The following is a 20,326-nucleotide window of genomic DNA, read 5'->3' on the forward strand; positions in this document are numbered from 1 at the left end:
AGAAAGTTCATGATATTGAATTTGATGAAACCAAGGGTTCACAAGTAGAGAATGAGAACTTAGAAGATGTTAGAGGCATTCAACTTTCAAATGCTATGAAGAACATGGATGTTGGTGAATTGAGGCCTAGACAAGTGAATGATGATGAAGATGATCAAGTGCAAGTGCTCTCTAACTCAAATATGCAAGATGATACAAATCAAGCTAGTACAAGTGGATCTCATGACAATGAACAAGATCAAGTGGCTAGTACATCATCTCAACCCAATGATCAAGCAAGTGCAAGCAATCAAGTTCCAATGCTCCAACCAACAAATATTGCAAGGGATCATCCATTGGACACTATAATTGATGATATTTCTAGAGATGTACAAACAAGATCAAGATTGGCTTTATTTTGTGAGCATCTCATTTGTGTCATCCATTGAACCAAAGAAGATAGATGAAGCATTGAAGGATGTTGATTGGGTGAATGCTATGCATGAGGAATTGAATAACTTCACAAGAAATCAAGTATGGGAATTGGTAGAGAGACCAAAGGGACACAATGTGATTGGAACCAAATGGGTCCTTAGAAACAAGCAAGATTAAGATGGGATAGTAGTAAGGAACAAAGCAAGATTGGTAGCACAAGGCTATACACAAGTTGAAGGTCTTGACTTTGGAGAAACATATGCCCCGGTTGCTAGATTGAAAGCAATTAGGATCTTGCTAGCCTATGCTTATGCCCACAACATCAAGCTCTATCAAATGGATGTTAAGAGCGCATTTCTCAATGGTTACATCAATGAAGAAGTATATGTTGAGCAACCTCCTGGTTTTGAAGATGACAAGAAGCCCAACCATGTGTACAAGTTGAAAAATGCATTGTATGGCTTGAAGCAAGCACCTAGAGCATGGTATGAGAAATTGAGGGACTTCCTACTCTCTAAAGGGTTCATAATGGGCAAAGTTGATACCACTCTTTTTATCAAGAAGATTGGACAAGATTTATTTGTGTTGCAAATCTATGTTGATGACATCATATTTGGATCAACCAATCAAGACTTTTGTGATGAGTTTGGAAAGATGATGGCTAATGAGTTTGAGATGTCCATGATTGGAGAGTTAAGTTACTTCCTTGGTCTTCAAATCAAGCAATTGAAGGATGGTACTTTTGTGAGTCAAGGCAAGTATATCAAGGACATGATCAAGAAGTTTGGCATGAGCGATAGTAAAGCCATTAGTACACCAATAGGAACAAATAACAACTTGGATAGTGATGCAAGTGGTAATATGGTGGATCAAAAATTGTATCAGTCTATAATTGGAAGCCTACTCTATGTGACCGCATCAAGGCCGGATGTCATGTTTAGTGTATGCATGTGTGCAAGATTTCAAGCCTCACCAAGAGAAAGTCATTTGAAGGCTACAAAGAGAATATTGAGGTACTTGAAGCATACACAAAATATTAGTTTGTGGTATCCCAAAGGAGCAAAGTTTGAGCTAGTTGGTTACTCTGACTTAGATTATGCGGGATGCAAGATTGAAAGGAAGAGCACCTCAGGCACATGTCAATTGTTGGGAAGATCACTTGTTTCATGGTCATCAAAGAAGCAAAATAGTGTTGCATTATCAACCGCCGAAGCCGAATACATATCCGGCGGTAGTTGTTGTGCAAAAATACTTTGGATGAAGGCCACTTTGAGTGATTTTGAAATCAATTTCAAGAAAGTGCCATTACTATGTGACAATGAGAGTGCAATCAAGTTGACCAACAATCCGGTTCAACATGCAAGAACAAAGCACATTGATGTCCGTTAGCATTTCATAAGAGATCACCAACAAAAAGGGGACATTTGCATTGAGAGTGTAGGCACTGAAGATCAACTTACTGATATATTCACCAAGCCATTGGATGAGAAAAGGTTTTGCAAGCTAAGGAATGAGTTGAACATATTGGATTTCTCAAATATGTGTTGATGCACCCCCCTCTTATATGGCATACCTTTCCTTCGAGCAATCCAAGGTAAAAGTTGATTGGCATGGCATACATCCTTGCTAAGGACATGTTTAGTACATCTAGACATCTTTCACATTTAATAGACTCATTCATGAAAATCAAATGAATTTGATGATTATATGGTATCACTATTGCTTCTTTACTTGATTTGGTCTAGTGGTAGCACATGACATGTTTATGGGCTTGTAAACCTAGTGTTCGATCTAGAAAATGAGCTCTAAGTGTTTAACTCAATATGGTACAAGATAACCCTTATTTGGAGGTGTGAAGAAGCTTGTTCTTGGATCAAATCGAGTTAAATATCTTTGGTAAATGATCTAGATTGGACCAAATTTGGGAAAATGATCCTCACCCCATTGATTGACATTGATAATCTCAACCTATCTATAATTTAAGCCTTTGTGGTTATTGATGACAAAGGGGGAGAAATAGTGCACAAAGATAGTGAAAAGACAACAAAGGGTAGAGAAATAAAGATATAAGGTGATAGGGGGAGAACTTAACATAAGGGGAGGGATATGACAAAGGAAAGGGATCAATTAAAATTTTGAGCACACAAGTAGGGGGAGCAAGCTCATGAACTTATATGGTGCATTTGAATGTGAATTTCATATGCTTGCTTGCATGGCACAAGTTTTAAATTTCAATATCCATGCTTGTGTGGTGTATGCTAGTTGTAGGTTTGAATGATGAAATGAAAATCTAGCATGCATAAGTTTATCTAGTGATTTCATTTCCAAGTGTTTCCAAGTGGTATCGAGCTAACCATGGTGCTAAGGATGGTATAATGGTGCACTTCAATTGGTATCACACTTCAAAGGTCCATCTTTTATACCTTAGCATCATTTGGTAGACATTGTCTCCAATATTTTCTATCTAAGCATATGTGCAAGCTACAATCCAAACTCTTAGCACATATGTAGGGGGAGCAATTGCTACCATTTGGACTTCATGAAACTTGTCCATATCCTTTTACACATAGTAAATATGCTTGGACAAGCAACATGGATTCAATTGAATTTCAATTCATATCTTTGTGTAAGGGTTGTCATCAATTACCAAAAAGGGGGAGATTGAAAGCTCTAGTTTGATTTTAGTGAATTGATGAAACCCTAAGTGCTAACCTAGTTTATCAAGTGATCATGAGATAGGTAGCACATTCCAAGTGATGAAGCAAATGAAGACCATGACATGATGATGGTGATGCCATGGTGATGATCAAGCACTTGGACTTGAAAAGAAGAAAGAGAAAAACAAAAGGCTCAAGGCAAAGGTATAAATGGTAGGAGCCATTTTGTTTTGGTGATCGAGACACTTAGTGAGTGTGATCACATTTAGGATCGATAGTCGTACTATTAAGAGGGGTGAAACTCGTATCAAAATGCGGTTATTAAAGTGCCACTAGATGCTCTAACTCATTCCATATGCATTTAGGATCTAGTGGAGTGCTAACACCCTTGAAAATATTTATGAAAATATGCTAACATATGTGCACAAGGTGATACACTTGGTGGTTGGCACATTTGAGCAAGGGTTAGGAACTTCACCGACGGAGTATCCGCTCGTAGAGTGCGGATAGTCCGACGGTGCCACCGGCACCCTATACAGAAAAGGCGGAGGTCATTGTGAGTGATTGGACGTTGGTCTAGGAAGGACCGCCGTGTCCAGTTAGTAGAAGCAGCGAAGACGCTGGCATCGGTCTCTGACCGGATGCTGGGTCACTTAGTGATCGGACGCTGATGGGGTGCGTCCGGTCCTGCTGACATGGCAGCGCATAGAGGAGACGTCGAGTGACCGGACGCTGGGTGAGTCCGGTAGAGCATGACCGGACGCGTCCGGTCGTGATTTCTCGCTTCTGGATGCTTACTGGAAATGACCGGACGCTGAGGTCTAGCGTCCGGTCACTTCACAGCAGCGCGTCCGGTCATCACTTGACTATTGAGATCAGGCGAACAACATTTGAAGTCGATGACACATGGCATGCATCTGGCGACCGGACGCTGGGGTCCTACGTCCAGTCGATCTGACCGGTGCGTCCGGTCACCTCGTGTTGTGCCCAGTGAAGGGGTACAATGACTCTATTTCATGGGGGCTTCTATTTAAGCCCCATGATCGGCTCAAGCTCACTCTCTTGGCCATTTGCATTGACATAGCAACCTTGTGATCTTTGCCAAAGCCCTCCCACTCATCTTTATCATTGATTCATCATCTTTGTAAGATTGGGAGAGAATCTAAGTGCATTGCTTGAGTGTTTGCATCTAGAGGCACTTGGTGTTCGTGTTTCGCTGTGGGATTCGCTTGTTACTCTTGGTGGTTGCTGCCACCTAGATGACTTGGATCAGCGAGGATCATCGAGCGGAGGTTGGTGATTGTCTCCGGCTCCAATCGTGGTGATTGTGAGGGGTTCTTGACCTTTACCTGGTGGAGAGCCAAAAGGTACTCAAGTGGATTGCTAGTGGCTTGTGTGATCCTCATCTTGTGTTGGTTGTGTGGCACCCTATTGAGGGTTTGGCGTGTGATGCCAATTAGCGCGTGAACCTTCAAGTGAGTGAATCGCCACAACGAGGAGTAGCTTGCCGACAAGCAAGTGAACCTCGGTAAAAAATCATTGTGTTCATCATTTGATTCTGAGGTGTTTGGTCTTCATTGATATTCATTCTTGTGATTGATTGGCTCCTTCCTCGACACGGCGGTATAACCATCTTGCTCACTCTCTTTACATTACCGCAAACTAGTTATCAAGCTCTTTAGTGTAGCTAGTTGTGAGAGCTTGTTAGTTTGGTTAGTGTGGCTCTTTAGTTAGTCTTTGAGAGCACACTAACTTAGTGTAGTGCCATAGCTATTGTGTGGTTAGAGACAATAGAAACTAAAATTGTGGTAGGTGGCTTGCATTTTTAGTAGGCTAGCGCAACACTTGCTTCGCCTCATAATTGTTTAACCGGTTTGTTAAGTGTTGTTGTAGAAAATTTTTATTAGGCTATTCATTCCCCCTCTAGCAATTAGGACCTTTCAGACATGGTGGGGTTTGAGCCCAGACCGAGCTAAATCAGTCGGATGAGGACTAGCGTGTAACACCTCGGGTGTTTTAAATACTAAAACCTGCCATGTCATCATATGTATTGCACATTATATTGGTGTTAGTGGAAATTTTGATATGTATCCACTAAAACAAGTTTACTTTTATGTTATATGTGTTGACTTGTGTGGATTGAATCAAGTTCAAAACTTTTGTATTGGATTGGATTTCTGAAAACCCTAATTTCAGCATTTAATTTTACCCTGGAAAACCTAATTCAAAATCTAAGCACATTTTGGGGTTGAGCCTAAAAGGAAAAGTGTAGAGCTTGTCAAGGTGTACAAAGTTGGTTTTTGGAGTTTTCAAAGTTGTTATATAAAATTTGAAGTAATTTGAAAAGGCGAAATGTACTTAAAGTGTCCCCTTTTGATTTTGAACTTGCATTTCAAAATGTAGACCGAATTAGAGTATGGTTATTAAAGCAAAGTTGTAGAACTTTGAATTTGTAACAACTTTTATTTTTGGAGATTTTTGAGTTACCATACAAATTTGGGAGTAATTTGGAAAAATAGACAAGTGGCAATTTGGTAATTTCCATGAACAGTGTCTTCGGGCGACACCTCACCGACGGCGAGCTTCCGACGTCTTCCAGGCGCGCTCGTGGCCACGTTCGGCTTCGTGCTGGCGTGGAGAAGGCTGCGGCGTGGCTTCTTCTTACTTCTTAGCCGCGTTATAAGGTCTTCACCGTCGCTGTTTTTCTCTGTTCTTCTCCCCTGTTTTTCCCGACGACGCCACTATTGCTCCGTCGAGCTTGTGCCGTCGCCATATCGCATACCAGTCGCAGCAAAGCTCGTCATAGCCCCGCTTGCTCCTTGTGCACCCAGCCGACCAGCCCTTGAAGCTTGACTCCATCGGGAAACCGCTGTGCGCGCCTTTCTTCCTCGCAGCTGGCAGCACCGCCGTCGAGTACGCGTCACCGTGGCCAGCACTCCACGGTGCGTCTTTGCTCTTGCTCAGCGTAGCTCCTGCTTTGCCATGTTGTCGTGATGCTTTGTGATTTGTTGGGTGACCTTTTCGTCCACTGTAGTCACCAGAACACCACCGTCGACGTAGCTTGCGCTGCCATGTCTGCGGTGATCGTCGACCCGCTTCACCGTTGCTCCTCCGGTCCAGATTTCTGCTCGAGCGTGTTTGGGGTGAGCTCCTGATTCTTCCCAAGCGCTTTGTTTAATTGCTACCGGCCTTGTTTCACCGGCATGCCGCAGTCGTGCCGTCGTGGCCACCATGGCCGGCGTCGTGCTCGGACCAAGCTGTAATTGGTCTAGCTAGTGCCACCAATCGACGCGCTGTGATGTGGGGAACATGGTAGTACCTTGGCCGTCGCCGGAGACCTCACCGTCGGCGAGAAATCGCCGATTAGTGAGCGTTGCCGCCGTGGTCAGCGCGGGGTACTGTGCCGATAGGTGGGGTCACTCTGTCAGTGACCGTGGGTTTTAAAATGGAATTTTTCTTTTTTAGAAATGGATGAATAGTGTAAGTTTTTGTTATTTTTGTGTAGAATTAAATAGAGCTCCAAAAATTATTAAAATTTTTGTGTTACCTCTCTGTGATGTAAACTATTTTGAAAAAATATTAAATGTTGATTTTTAGTACATTTTGAATGTGATAAAAATTGCTCTAATTAATTAATAAATGAGTTTTCATGATTTTTCTAGGCTTTATTATTTATCCCAAAATTATGGAAATTGTTTTGCCACTTAGTTATCATGTGATAAGCCTTCACAAAAAGGTTTAGCTCATTTGGAGAAAGTTGATTTATTTCATTTCTTTTAATTAAATAATTAATTCATAAAAGCAAATAGTAAACCTTAATGATTTAGGTTTTTTTTGAATTTTTGATTGAGTGATGATCTTGGGTCATTAGTATAAAGTGATCCTTGGTACTTAAAGTAAGTGTTTGAATTTATGAAATGGTTTAAGTAGTTGTTGGCTTGTAACTGTACCGCGAAGGAAAGTTGTATTCAAGTTGTTAATTTTGCATCCATCATCAAGCAACATGTTTTATATCTCGCATCATATTAAACATGGCATTGTTACTACGTGTAGTGAACGAAAGCGAGAATGTGGTAGTCAATCAAGTTGTGGAGGAAGTTAATCCATCTGTTGAGGTCGGGTTTGATATTTGTGGAACGTCTCCGGAACCTGACTTTTCCATCAATCAAGGCAAGCCCCGGATGCATTAAACCTACCTTATATTTTACAAATTTATATCGCTTTTACTTTTCAATACTGCATTAAGTGATTAGGAGTTGAGTGAAAACCTAATTGGTGCATTGTCGACCTTGTTTTTCCATATCAACCTTGTTACCAGTTTCAATTCGAGAATGCCTAATTATGCTTAGCCATGCTTAGACCGATAAAAGTCGGGTGATTACCTATCACCTGCGAGATATTACATGGGATTTTGATATGATTGGTTACTTATGTTATCATGAGATATGAGCATGTGGAGTAATAAATCTAGACCGGGCGGACTCGGTGTGTGAGAGCCACAGGACATGGAGGTCTTGTGAGCGGGTTCTTTCTGCCTGTGTCAATTAAGAACCGTCCGTTGTTGAATTGCATGAGGTGAGACTTTGTAGTACTAGCCACATACTCTGGTAAGCCTTAACTTGGCTATTCTATTACGAGAATGGCTACTCACGCACTGGGAGTGGAGAGATGGCGAGAATAGCGTGTACCCATGTGGCAATGGGCTAGATTGGTGGAGTACTGTATTCTCAGGTGGCGCGGACCCGTTCTTGTTTTAGAGGATCTGAGGGCAGGTTGGTATATGTAGGTCAGGGACCTGCGTATGTCGTATGTCGTGTCGTTGCTCCTCGGTTATGGAGACTCAACTCATTGTTCATCATTGTAGTTAATAAATGAAACTTGAGTAAGATTTGAGAAAGAGTTTGATATGAAGTTCATGATCTCATTACGGATCATGGCAGATTCATATACGGTTTTTATGAAAATTTAAATGTTGAAAGAAAGAATTTGGTTAAAGAGCTTTTACGCAAAAGAACTTTGTTTATTGCTAAAGCCATACCTTGAACCCCTAGCCTATAGTCCTGAGTCTTATTTATTGTTATTTTGGTTAAGTCTGGTTGAGTACTTTTGTACTCAGGGTTCGTTGACCCTTGTTGCAGGTGAGTCTCATGAGCAGGTCTGCTTTGGACCGTGCTACATAACTGTTGTTCAAATCGATGATGGTAAGTGAATGTGTGACCCTTGGGTAGGGTACTTATATTGTGTGTTTTGTATTATGTTACTAATGCCACTCCACTACTATGGTTTGTAATAATTATCGAACTTAGTTTATAAGGTTTGAAACAACTGGTTTGTAAACTAAGTTATTGTAAGACTTCCTCTATTTTACTCTGATGTAGATATTTGAATAAATGTTGTAATACTGCAATGACTCTGTAATGGGATCCTGCTCAGAAATCGTGGATGATTCAGGGTTCCCCATGGACACCCGACAGTCTTCTTAAGTTACCGGGAACATATGCATAGTCGTCAGAGGTCATTGGACAGTGATAAGTGCATGTGGGCCCTATAATTTAGGAGGTTCTGCCACAGAATGTATCAGAGCGATCGTTACAAAGTCTTTGTAGTATTGCTTTACCAAAACTTCAAAATGATTTGGACAAATAAATTTAACCTGTTAATTTGGTCCAAATTGCTTCTGGCTTATCTTATTTCATTCTCGCTATTCCTTATTTGATTAAAAAAGCTTTGTGTGGTGGAGTAGTAATCTTATTATGCCCTATATAAATAACAATTATTGTTTATGAGCTTTGATGTTTTTGTTTGTAAGAACAATTCATGCATCATGATTAATCCACTTGTTACTTCCTTTACCTCTGAGTCTGGGTTGGGTAGTGAGTCTGGGTTGAGTTGTGTAATCCATCCTTGCTGCTCTTGAGACTGTTATCAGATCGTCTTACTGTTTTGAAATCTTGCTTCCTACAGTATGGCTCGTACCAAGGTAACACCCCGTAAGTCCATTGGACCCAAAGGTGTTCCTCGTCACCAGCTTGCCCCTAGGAGTGATGGTGCTAGCAGTATCAGCTTTAGGCCTGATCCCTAGGTTGAGATATAGAGGCTTTCAGCAGAGTTAGCACAGGCTACTAGAGATAGGGCCTTGGATGTCATCTAGGTGGGCAAATTATAGGATCAATTAAGGTGTCTCACCACCGCTCATAAGAACTATGAGCATATGTTAGTTCGTATGGTGAAAGGAAGAAATGAGGCTTGGCATAGAGAAGATGTAGCTAGAGCCCAAGCTCATGAGTTAGAGTTCTATATAGAAGACTTAGAAGAATATTCTACCAATCTGCATGAAGAAGTCCATAGGCTGAACAATCTTTTGGATCCAAATCATGAACCTTAGGTAGATGCAATGGACCCTGGTGTCATCATTGCTGATGATGATGAACTTGAAGAGGAGGAAGAAGAATATCCAGAAGAATTAGTGATGGTCGATGAAAGTGATAATGAAGGCGGAGATGTTTCCGGAATGGATACCGATCACGAGGTTTGAGGTGATCAAGGAGAAGAGTAGAGTTGTAAAATAGTGAGTTCTAGTTAAGTTGGGTAGTCTTGCTTAAGTTCAAACTTGTGTTTAAATAAGTGAAACCAGTGTAATGTGTTTGTAGTTAGCTCTTTTAATAGTTCAATAAAGGCTTGTGAGTAAAGTTTGGTTTGTCATGAATAGATGCATCATACTCAGGGTTCGACTATTCCTAGTACTTCACAAGATGAGGATGGTATTCCTGATCTGCCACCAGTTCTGCCAAATTTGGCTGATGCTATTGCAGCGCTAGTCAATGTGACCATCAATAATGCCCGATTGCTTCGGGAGTTAGCTCAAAGTAATCAGAATATGATGCAAGGGAACCGTGGTCGCAATCATCATAGGCAAGAAGCTACGTATGTTGATTTCACTGATACACGACCACCAGTGTTTACCAAGGCTGACGAACCACTGGAAGCTGATGATTGGCTTCATACCATGGAGCAGAAGTTTGACCTCATTCCATGCACCGAGTTTCAGAAGCCTGTTTTTGCTGCTCAACAGCTTAGAGGTGTAGCAGGTGCTTGGTGGGCAAACCTTGTGGCCATGCAACCAGCCGGTATTCAGTTAACTTGGGCAGAGTTTCGCACTGCTTTCCGTGCCCATTATATTCCGGAGGGAGTTATGGCCATGAAGCTTGATGAGTTTCTTGCTTTCAAGCAAGGTGATCAAACAGTCATGCAGTATGTGGGCAAGTTCAATCACCTTTCACAGTACGCACCTGAGCATGTTAACACAGATGCCAAGAAGAAGAAGTGGTTCATGCGAGGTCTTAATACCAAACTTCAGACCATGATGACTACCTGCACCAATGTCATTTATCACGAGGCAGTCAACATTGCTATTGCTTCAGAGGAGAAATATTGGCAACATAAGGAGATTAAGAAGAAAAAGAGTGTGCCATCTGGGTCTTTCAGTGGTAATCAAAAGAGACAGAAGATAATCTATCATCCAGTGAATCACTATCATCCTCCTTATCGTCCACCGCAGTTCCAAGCCGGGCAACATCCTAATGTCAGTCCTGCTACAACTTACCAAAACTCTCAACAGACAAATGTTCCTGGTGTTCGTGCTCCAACACCCCAAGGCCACAATTACCCATGTTTCAATTGTGGGAAGTCCGGTCATTTCTCTAGGGAATGTTCGTATCCTAAGCAGTATAATCAAAATTTTTAGAAGGCTCTTGGAAATCAACAACAGGGTCAAGCTCAGGACAAGAACAACAACCAAAATGCTCAGAAGGGCAAAAATGAAAAGAAGACAGGGTGGGTTTTCTATATTCAAGCTGGGGAGATTCCAGAAGGGGAACCTGTGATGCTGGGTATGTTTCTTGTCACCGATCATCCTGCAGTTATGCTTTTTGATTCTGGTGCATCTCATACATTCATCAATAGAACCTTTGTCATAAAGCATGAAATTCCAATTGGGGAAACAAAGGAGAATTTTTATATACAATCGCCCGGGGGACGTCTGTGTACTAAGGAAATGGTGTACCAGGTACCCATAAACCTGGGTGGGCATATTTTTCCCACTACCATGATTATTCTCAAGGATCGGGATATAGATGTGATCTTGGGAATGAATTGGATGTATTAGCATAAGGATGTTATAGATGCTTTGAATAGGACAATAAGGTTGAGTTTGCCAGATAGTAATTCTTAGCTTCTTATCCAACTTCCAACTTTAAGGAGATCAGTGGAAAAAGTTTGTGCAACTTCCATGAAGGAGATTAGAGATATCCCGGTAGTTTGTGAATTCCCTGATGTTTTTCCTGAAGATTTACCCGGTCTACCACCTGATAGGGATGTTTAGTTTAACATAGATCTAAAACCTGGAATAGCTCCGATCTCTCAGAGAGCTTATAGGATGCCTCCCAAGGAATTAGCTGAATTGAAGACTCAGTTGCAAGAGTTGATTGATAAAGGGTTTATCCAACCTAGTTCATCACCTTGGAGATGTCCTGCAATTTTTGTGAAGAAGAAAGATGAGACCCTGAGATTGTGTGTTGACTATTGTCCATTGCATGAAGTAACCATTAAGAATAAGTATCCCTTACCTCGTATAGATTTATTTTTTGATCAACTAGCTGGAGCCAAAGTTTTCTCCAAGATTGATTTGAGGTCAGGTTACTACCAAATCAAAATTAAGCCTAAAGATATTCCCAAAATGGCATTTACCACAAGATATGGATTATATGAATACCTGGTAATGTCTTTTGGTTTGACGAATGCCCCAGCTCATTTCATGTATCTGATGAATTCAGTATTCATACCTGAGCTAGACAAGTTTGTAGTGGTTTTTATTGATGACATCTTAGTATATTCCAAGAACAAGAAAGAACATGCGGAACATCTCAGAATTGTTCTGACCCGCCTAAGAGAACATCAGTTATATGTCAAGTTCAGTAAGTGTGACTTTTGGCTAAAGGAAGTATAGTTTTTAGGACATGTCTTGTCAGCTGAAGGAGTTGCAGTAGATCCAAGCAAAGTTAAGGATGTACTAGATTGGAAACCACCAACCACTGTTCATCAGGTTCGGAGTTTTCTAGGAATGGCGGGTTATTACCGTCATTTTATTCTAGATTTCTCTAGAATATCTAAGTCCATCACTGGGTTGTTGAAGAACCAAGTCAAGTTTGTCTAGTCATCTGATTGTGAAGAAGCTTTCCAGACTTTGAAGAGATTCTTAACCACTGCACCAGTATTAGCACAGCCAGATATCGAGAAGTCGTTTGACGTTTATTGTGATGCTTCTGGTATTGGTATTGGATGTGTATTGATGCAAGAAGGCCGAGTCATTGCCTATGCTTCCAGACAACTTAAGCAACATGAAGAACATTATCCAACTCATGATCTGGAGTTAGCAGCAGTTGTCCATGCTTTGAAGATTTGGCGGCATTACCTGCTTAGTAATACATGCCATATTTATACAGATCACAAAAGTTTAAAGTATATCTTTACTCAATCAGAATTGAAAATGCGACAAAGAAGATGGTTAAAATTGATTAAAGACTATGACTTGGAGGTGCATTACCATCCTAGTAAGGAAAATGTGGTTCCAGATACCCTCAGTCGTAAGAGTCATTGCAATTATCTGGCAGTAAAAACAATGGATCTGACTTTATGTCAAGAGATGGAAAAGTTAATATAGAGGTAATTCAACAAGGTAGTTTGACCAATATAATTGTTGAATCAACTATTCGAGACCAAATTATTGCCGCTCAGAAAGAAAACAAGGGTATAGACCATATCAAAGAAAGAGTCAGAAAGGGAAAAGCGACATGCTTTAGAATAGATGATGTAGATGTGCTATGGTTCAAGGATCGCCTTGTGGTACCAAATGTTTCTGAGTTGCGACAGTCAATTCTTGAAGAGGCACATACCACCAGGTTATCTATTCATCCGGGAAGTAATAAAATGTACCATGACTTGAAATAGAGATTTTGGTGGACCAAAATGAAGATAGAGATTGCTCGATATATAGCCAAGTGTGATACTTGTCAAAAGGTAAAAGTTATACATTTGAGGTCCGCTGGAGAATTATAGCCATTGCCTGTTCCAGCTTGGAAGTGGGAGGATATTAGTATGAACTTTATTGTAGGTCTACCCAAGACATCAAAAGGTTTTGACTCAATATGGGTTATTGTAGATCGACTAACTAAGTCAGCACATTTTCTTCCAGTCAAGAGTATATATCCTACTATCCAGTATGCCAAGATGTCTTTAGCACGAATTCTGAGTTTACATGGGGTACCAAAGACCATAGTGTCAGATAGGGGTACACAGTTTGTCTCCAATTTTTGGAAACAATTGCATGCTTCGTTGGGTACCAAACTCTTGTATAGTACAGCTTATCATCCATAGACTGATGGTCAGATAGAAAGGGTAAATCAAGTACTTGAAGATATGTTACGATGTTGTGTCCTTAACTATTCTAATAAGTGGGATGAATGTTTGCCTTTGGCTGAGTTCTCATACAACAATAGTTATCAGGAGAGCATTAGAATGGCTCCGTTTGAAGCACTTTATGGTCGTAGATGCAAAACATCGTTGAATTGGTCTGAACCCGGGGAAAGATGGTTCTTTGGAGTTGACCTTGTGAAAGAAACAGAAGAGAAGGTTAGACAGATACAAAGTAATTTGAAGATAGCTCAGTCCCGACAAAAGAGTTAAGTGGATAAATGACGTAGACCATTGGTGTTTAACAAGGGAGATTTTGTATATATGAAGGTATCACCAATGAAGGGAGTTACCCGTTTTGGTGTTAAAGGCAAGTTGGCACCTCGTTATATTGGACCATTTCAAATTTTAGAGAGGTATGGAAAGGTGGCATATCGCTTGAAGTTACCAGAACATCTCTCAGCTGTGCATGATGTGTTCCATGTTTCTCAATTAAAGAAGCATCTTTGAGTGCCTGAGCAGAATGTTGAGGTTGAAGGAGTTGAACTTGAACCTGATTTGACCTATTCCGAATATCCTATCCGAGTTCTGGATTAGAAAGACCGTGTCACTCGAAGGAGGACAATCAAGTTCTACAAGATACAATGGAATAAACATTCCGAAGAAGAAGCTACTTGGGAATCCGAAGATTACTTGCTAGAACAATTTCCAGAGTTTCTTGCATCGATATAGAATAATGTTAGTTGTGCTCTGTTGTTACGAACCATGTTTTGTAAAAGGACCTTAGCTATTTTATGAATAGGTTTTGAATGTTTTTGGATTGACACATTTCCTTTTCCATTACCTACCCTTGAAAGGGTCGAGATGGCGACTAGAGGCGGGGTGAATAGTCCTTTTTAAAACTTAATCACGTTGGCTAACCGAAACAAGTGCAGAATTAAAACTATCGGTCTAGCCAAGACTATACCCCTCTATCTATGTTCACTAGCACCTTGCAAAGATACTAATCAAGCAACAAAGGTGCTGGGCTAGCTAGAGCTCTCCTAACCAATTCTAGAAGCAAGGTCACACAAACCTATGCCACTAGTACTTTAAGCAACAAGGGAGCTCCTACACATGCTAGTAAGCAAAAGCACGAAGCCACCTAAGCTCACTAGCAATGCTCAATAACAAGGCAACCAATGCCAAATTAGAGAGCGTAATTACTTAGCTACACAAACTAAGCAATGTGACTAACAAGGTTACACAAACCAAATTAGCCACGCAAGGGAGCTACTTCTATGTTACACAAGCAAGAAGGTAACTAGCAAGCTACACAACCAAACTAATTACAAAAGCAACAACACAAGCTCAATGTATATGAAAATAATCGAAAGCTTGTGTAACGAGGATGCAAACCAACGGGAAGAACAAGGTTGATACGATGATTTTTCTCCCGAGGTTCACGTGTTTGCCAACACGCTAGTCCCCGTTGTGTCGACCACTCACTTGGTGGTTCGGCGGCTAATTATCATCACCCGCTAAGCCCGCACGTCGGGCGCCACAAGAACCTACCCCGGAAGTGAGGGTAGCTCAATGACACGCTTTACTAAAATTGCTCTTTGCGGCTCCCGCGGGGCGAGCACAATGCCCCTCACAAGCTCTTCTCCGGAGTGCCGCACAAGCTTCTTGCGGGCTTCGACGGAGACCACCACCAAGCCGTCTAGGAGGTGGCAACCTCCAAGAGTAACAAGCACCACCAGCTTGCAACTCGATTACCTAGTGCCACTCGATGCAACCTCACGATGCAATCGCACTAGAATCGCTCACTCACACAATCAGATGATCACTATCAAGTATGTGTGAGATGGAGGGCTCCCAAGCACTACTACACAAGCCACCAAGGCTCTAGTGTGCTCTCCTACTGACCCAAGGCCGACCATGGATTCTATTTATAACCCCACGAACAAATAGAGCTGTTACCCCTTTACTGGGCGTTTTTCGGGTCGACCGAACACAGCACCGGATGCTGCACCGGACGCACCGATCGTGAATACCGGACGTGTCTGGTCGCTATACCGGACGTGTCCAGTAGCTGTCTGACCACCACGTGTCCTACCATTACCTCCAACGGCTCTCTGACAAGACGACCGGACGCTCAGCACGAAACGATCGGACGCTCAACCTCTGCGTCCGGTCGAGTCCAGTAAGCCTCTAGGGCCGACCGGACGAGACTGTTAGAAGCTGACTAGACGCTGAGCCTCAGCGTCCGGTCGAGTACAGTAAGCACCCACCGACGACTGGACGCGTCTGGTCACACCAGACCAGATGCTGCTAGCGTCCGATCGACTGCTCTGCCAAACACTGCTTTTCAGATTCACACCGAACGCGTCCGGTGTGGCGACCGGACGCGTCCGATCGATGAGTACGTCACCAAATACCGGACGTGTCCAGTCACCATACCGGACATGTCCAGTCACTCTGTGACCAGCGCGACTAATTTCCTTTTCACCTCTAACTTCTTCACCCTTGCTCAAATGTGCCAACCACCAAGTGTATCACCTTGTGCACATGTGTTAGCATATTTTCACAAACATTTTCAAGGGTGTTAGCCACCTAACTTGCCACGCCACTCGACCCTAGCGACGACGCAAAGTTAGATCACTCGAGTGGCACTAGATGACTGATATGCAAACAAGTTTTCCCCTCTTGATAGTATGGCCATCTATCCTAAACCCGGTCATAAACTTCTCTACACACCTATGACCGGTGAAATGAAATGCCCTAGGTTATACCTTTGCCTTGCGCATTCCATTCAATCTCCTCCAACGTCGATGCAACACATGCACCAACATGATCAATTATGATATGATCCACTTCATATCATCACGTGATCATATTGGTTCATCGATCTTGACTTTACTTGCTCTTCACCGTTGCCATCGTCCATCGGCGCCAAGTCTTGCTCAAGCTTCACCGCCACGCGGTCCATCACTCCAAAGCCTCTGACTTGCCCTTCACGCTTGCAACCGGTCCATCAAGCCAAGTCTTGTCTTGATCTTCTCCACCTTGATCACATGACTCAATGTCATGTCTCATGTGCAATAAGCTCCTTCATCACCACATGTGTGAGCTTTGTAACATCTCCAAGCCATTTTCACTTTCATGGCATATGTTGCTCACACACATGTACCTATGGACTAATCACCTGTGTATCTCACATAAACACAATTAGTCCACCTAGGTTGTCACTCAATTACCAAAACCACACAAGGACCTTTCAATCTCCCCTTTTTGGTAATTGATGACAACTCTACAAAGATATGGAAATTAAGCTCTTTTGGATTCATGTTGCTTGCCCAAGCAATTTTACCATGTGAAAATGATTTTGGACAAGTACCACAAACCTGAGATGGTAGTATTAGCTCCCCCTACATATGTGCTAGAGTGTTTGATTTGAAGCTCGCACATATGCATAGATTAAAATTGTGGGAGAGTAATTACTACCAAATTATGCTAAGGTGTATAGAATAAACCTTTGAAGCGTGTACCAATCGGAGTTGCACCTTTAAGTTCATCCTTAGCACCATGGTTAGCTAGATATCACTTGGAAATAAAAGCACTAGATACCTTGTGAGATCAACATTAAAAGCATGGTACTAGCATTACTTGAAAAGCATACCAAGTGTCTAGCTATCATCCTATGCATGCTAGTTATAAAATCATCATTCAAGATCTACAACTAGCATACACCACACAAGCATGCATATTGAATTTAAAAACTTATGCAATGCAAGCAAGCACATGAATATGCACATATCAAATGCAATCAATCAAAGTTCATGAGCTTGCTCCCCCTACTTGTGTGCTTCTCTTGTCCAAGAATTTTGATCCATCTCTTTTCTTCAATGTTGCTCCCTCTTTGTCCATGTCCATGTCCAACCTCTTAAGCTTTCATATCTTATCTCTCCCCTTACACAATTTATCTCTCCCCCTTATAAAAGCTTTCATATCTTTGTACACTCTCTCCCCCTTTGTCATCAATTTCTATAAAAGGTGTGTTTCTCATTGATGCAAGGGTATACATTTTGGGGTAGATGGTTGAGGCTTGAGTCTTGTATTTTTTATGGACATCACTTGATTGTTGGAATGACCCCACTTGTAGATACCAATTTGATACTAATTGAAAGTTGTACCACTTGAATCTTGTGTAGGGCTTCTTGAGATACCACACATAGGATCTTTGATCTTGATATCAATTTGTGGGACACCTCCCCCTATGTGATAGCATGGGTCATCCATTTGATACACTTGAGCTCTTGTAGGTGAGGGATGCATTCTTCATTTGATGATCACTTAAAGTTGAGGATCACTTGTGGAACCATCGTCTTTCATGGTTGATATCATATATAGATGTAATACCACTTGTATGAAGTAGATACCACTTGAAAGAATCTTTTAGTTTGGAACCATTTGTTGGATTTTTCAATATAAACCATTTCTTGAACATTTGCTATCTTCATGAGTACCACTTATAGGATATCACTTGTGAGTTGATCTAGACATCACTTGTAGATTCTTGATGAAATACTTGAGTCTAGATACCATTTGAAACGAACAAACTAGATATCCATTTGCATTGTTGTCTTGTGCTTGTACTCTTATAACTATCATGAGCTTCTATGATTGACTTGAACTAAAATTATTTGCCTAAGCTTTCAAGTCCGGTTTGAACCAATGACAAGCTTCTTCACACCTCTTGCAAGGGTTATCTTGCCAATGTTGTACTTGTCACTTGTTAGCAATCCAAATTGAGTCAAGTACTTAGGTTCACTAGCTCATGAACAAATTCATGTACTAACCACTAGATCAAGTAATCATTCAAACAATAGTGGTAGGCTATGAATTTAAACATTTCATTTGTTATGCATAATCCTATGAAGCATGTACTATATGCATTAACCGCATACTAGTAAGGGATGAAATGATAATGCACATTACAATGATACCTTTGCTATGTTGGAATAGAGGATAGTCACATAGATTCCAATTCATTACTCCAATAGCAATGTGAAGTCCAATTTTAAGCTTGGTGAAGACCGATAGATACCATGTTGAATTTTATTCTTCACCCATATGAAATGAATATCACTTATGATCAAGTGCACTTTCTTGTTGTGGTTGACTTGCTTTATCTTTTGATCTTTGCTTGCATGAGAGCATCAATTTGAGAATACCACTTGACATATCATGACTAGCTCTCTTTTGGGTGTTGCTTGCTTTTCTTGATCAACCCTTTTGATTGCTTCAACTAAGCATCTCAAATGTTCCTCGGATCACCACTTCCATGTTAGCCTTCCAAGGACCACACTTGGTTTACCTACACATAGGCGGCAAGCCCCTACACTAGGGAGAAGTGACCTCTCTCCAAGAATCATTCTTGACACTCACTTAAAATAACTTGATTGATTGATCCAAGTGATGGACTTAACTTGGTGAGTAACCTTGATTCCTTCTTTAAGTCATTTTCTTTCTTCTTGTTTAAGTCCTTTTCTTTCTACCAAATGATTTCCAATAGTCACTAGAACTTAAACTTCAACTTCATCTCGAGTTTGATCTTGATCTTTCAATTTGAGTACCGAATGTGTGCAAAGTACACTCCACAATCAAATAGCCTTGTACTCATATCTTGTCATGCTTCTGGATCATCTCAAAACCAAACTTAGGTACCTCAAACACTTGTAAACATGTTTCCAACTTGAGGACCTTTCAATCAAAGTGACTCTAGACCAATCCAACATTTGTCACTTTTCTGACAGATTTTGTACCCTTCAAAGAAATAAGCATATCTCCCAAAGTACAAATCCAAATACCACGAAATTTGGTGGAGATATTCTTTACTAAGTTATCTAGGAGCTGTAAAATTTGAGTTTCATTTGACTTCTAGATTGCTGCCATATATCAATTCTTCCACCACTGCTACATTCTGAAAAACTGCTGCACTATAGCTGACAAGATCCACTCCAAAACCGAAGCATTTCTTATCCAATTCTCATGAAAATTGTACAGCATCTTATACCATAAGTCTAGAGCATGTACACCAATTTTAATGCCAATCCAATAAGTTTTAATCACTCAAACATGGCTAAGATCACAGCTAGCTCAGATTTTGCAATATAGGACATATTTCAATAATTGAGCTAAACTTCATCAAATATGAATCAAACTTGAAGCTAACTTGTTTGAATACTTCCATAAGACATATATCCATTCAAACCACTTACTAAATGTCATCTTATGAACTTATCCAACACAAATCAATCCAAACTTGATTACTAAGCAATTATCCATTCAATCAACTTATAGCAAGCAACTTTGCATATTTATCCAATTCAATCAACTCATATGCACCCAAATGAAATGATCAACAAGAGATATACCTTGGTTAGCTCATGATCATCCAACTTAGCAAGCTTCAACTCAATTATTTGCAAGTCATCAAATATATTCAATGAATCACCAACAACTTGAAATTGACACTTATATGTTATAGCACATTTGGACTTCACTCAATTTTCACTTGGCATTGGGTTTGGATGTGCACTAGGCTTCATATCTTGACTCAACATATGATGATCCATATGAAATCAATTGAATCAAGTCTCCAATGCCGATGGTACCTACAAACAATCATCCACCTTTTGATGGTACCCAAATAACTTTGGGTCCTCTCAAGTTAGGAGCAACATACTTAGGTGATGCCTTAGTATGAGTAGCGGGATGTTTTGCAATTGCAACCAATGAGGTAC

The sequence above is a fragment of the Miscanthus floridulus genome, chromosome 8 (assembly GCF_019320115.1).
Source record: "Miscanthus floridulus cultivar M001 chromosome 8, ASM1932011v1, whole genome shotgun sequence".
NCBI classification, from domain to species: Eukaryota; Viridiplantae; Streptophyta; class Magnoliopsida; order Poales; family Poaceae; genus Miscanthus; species Miscanthus floridulus.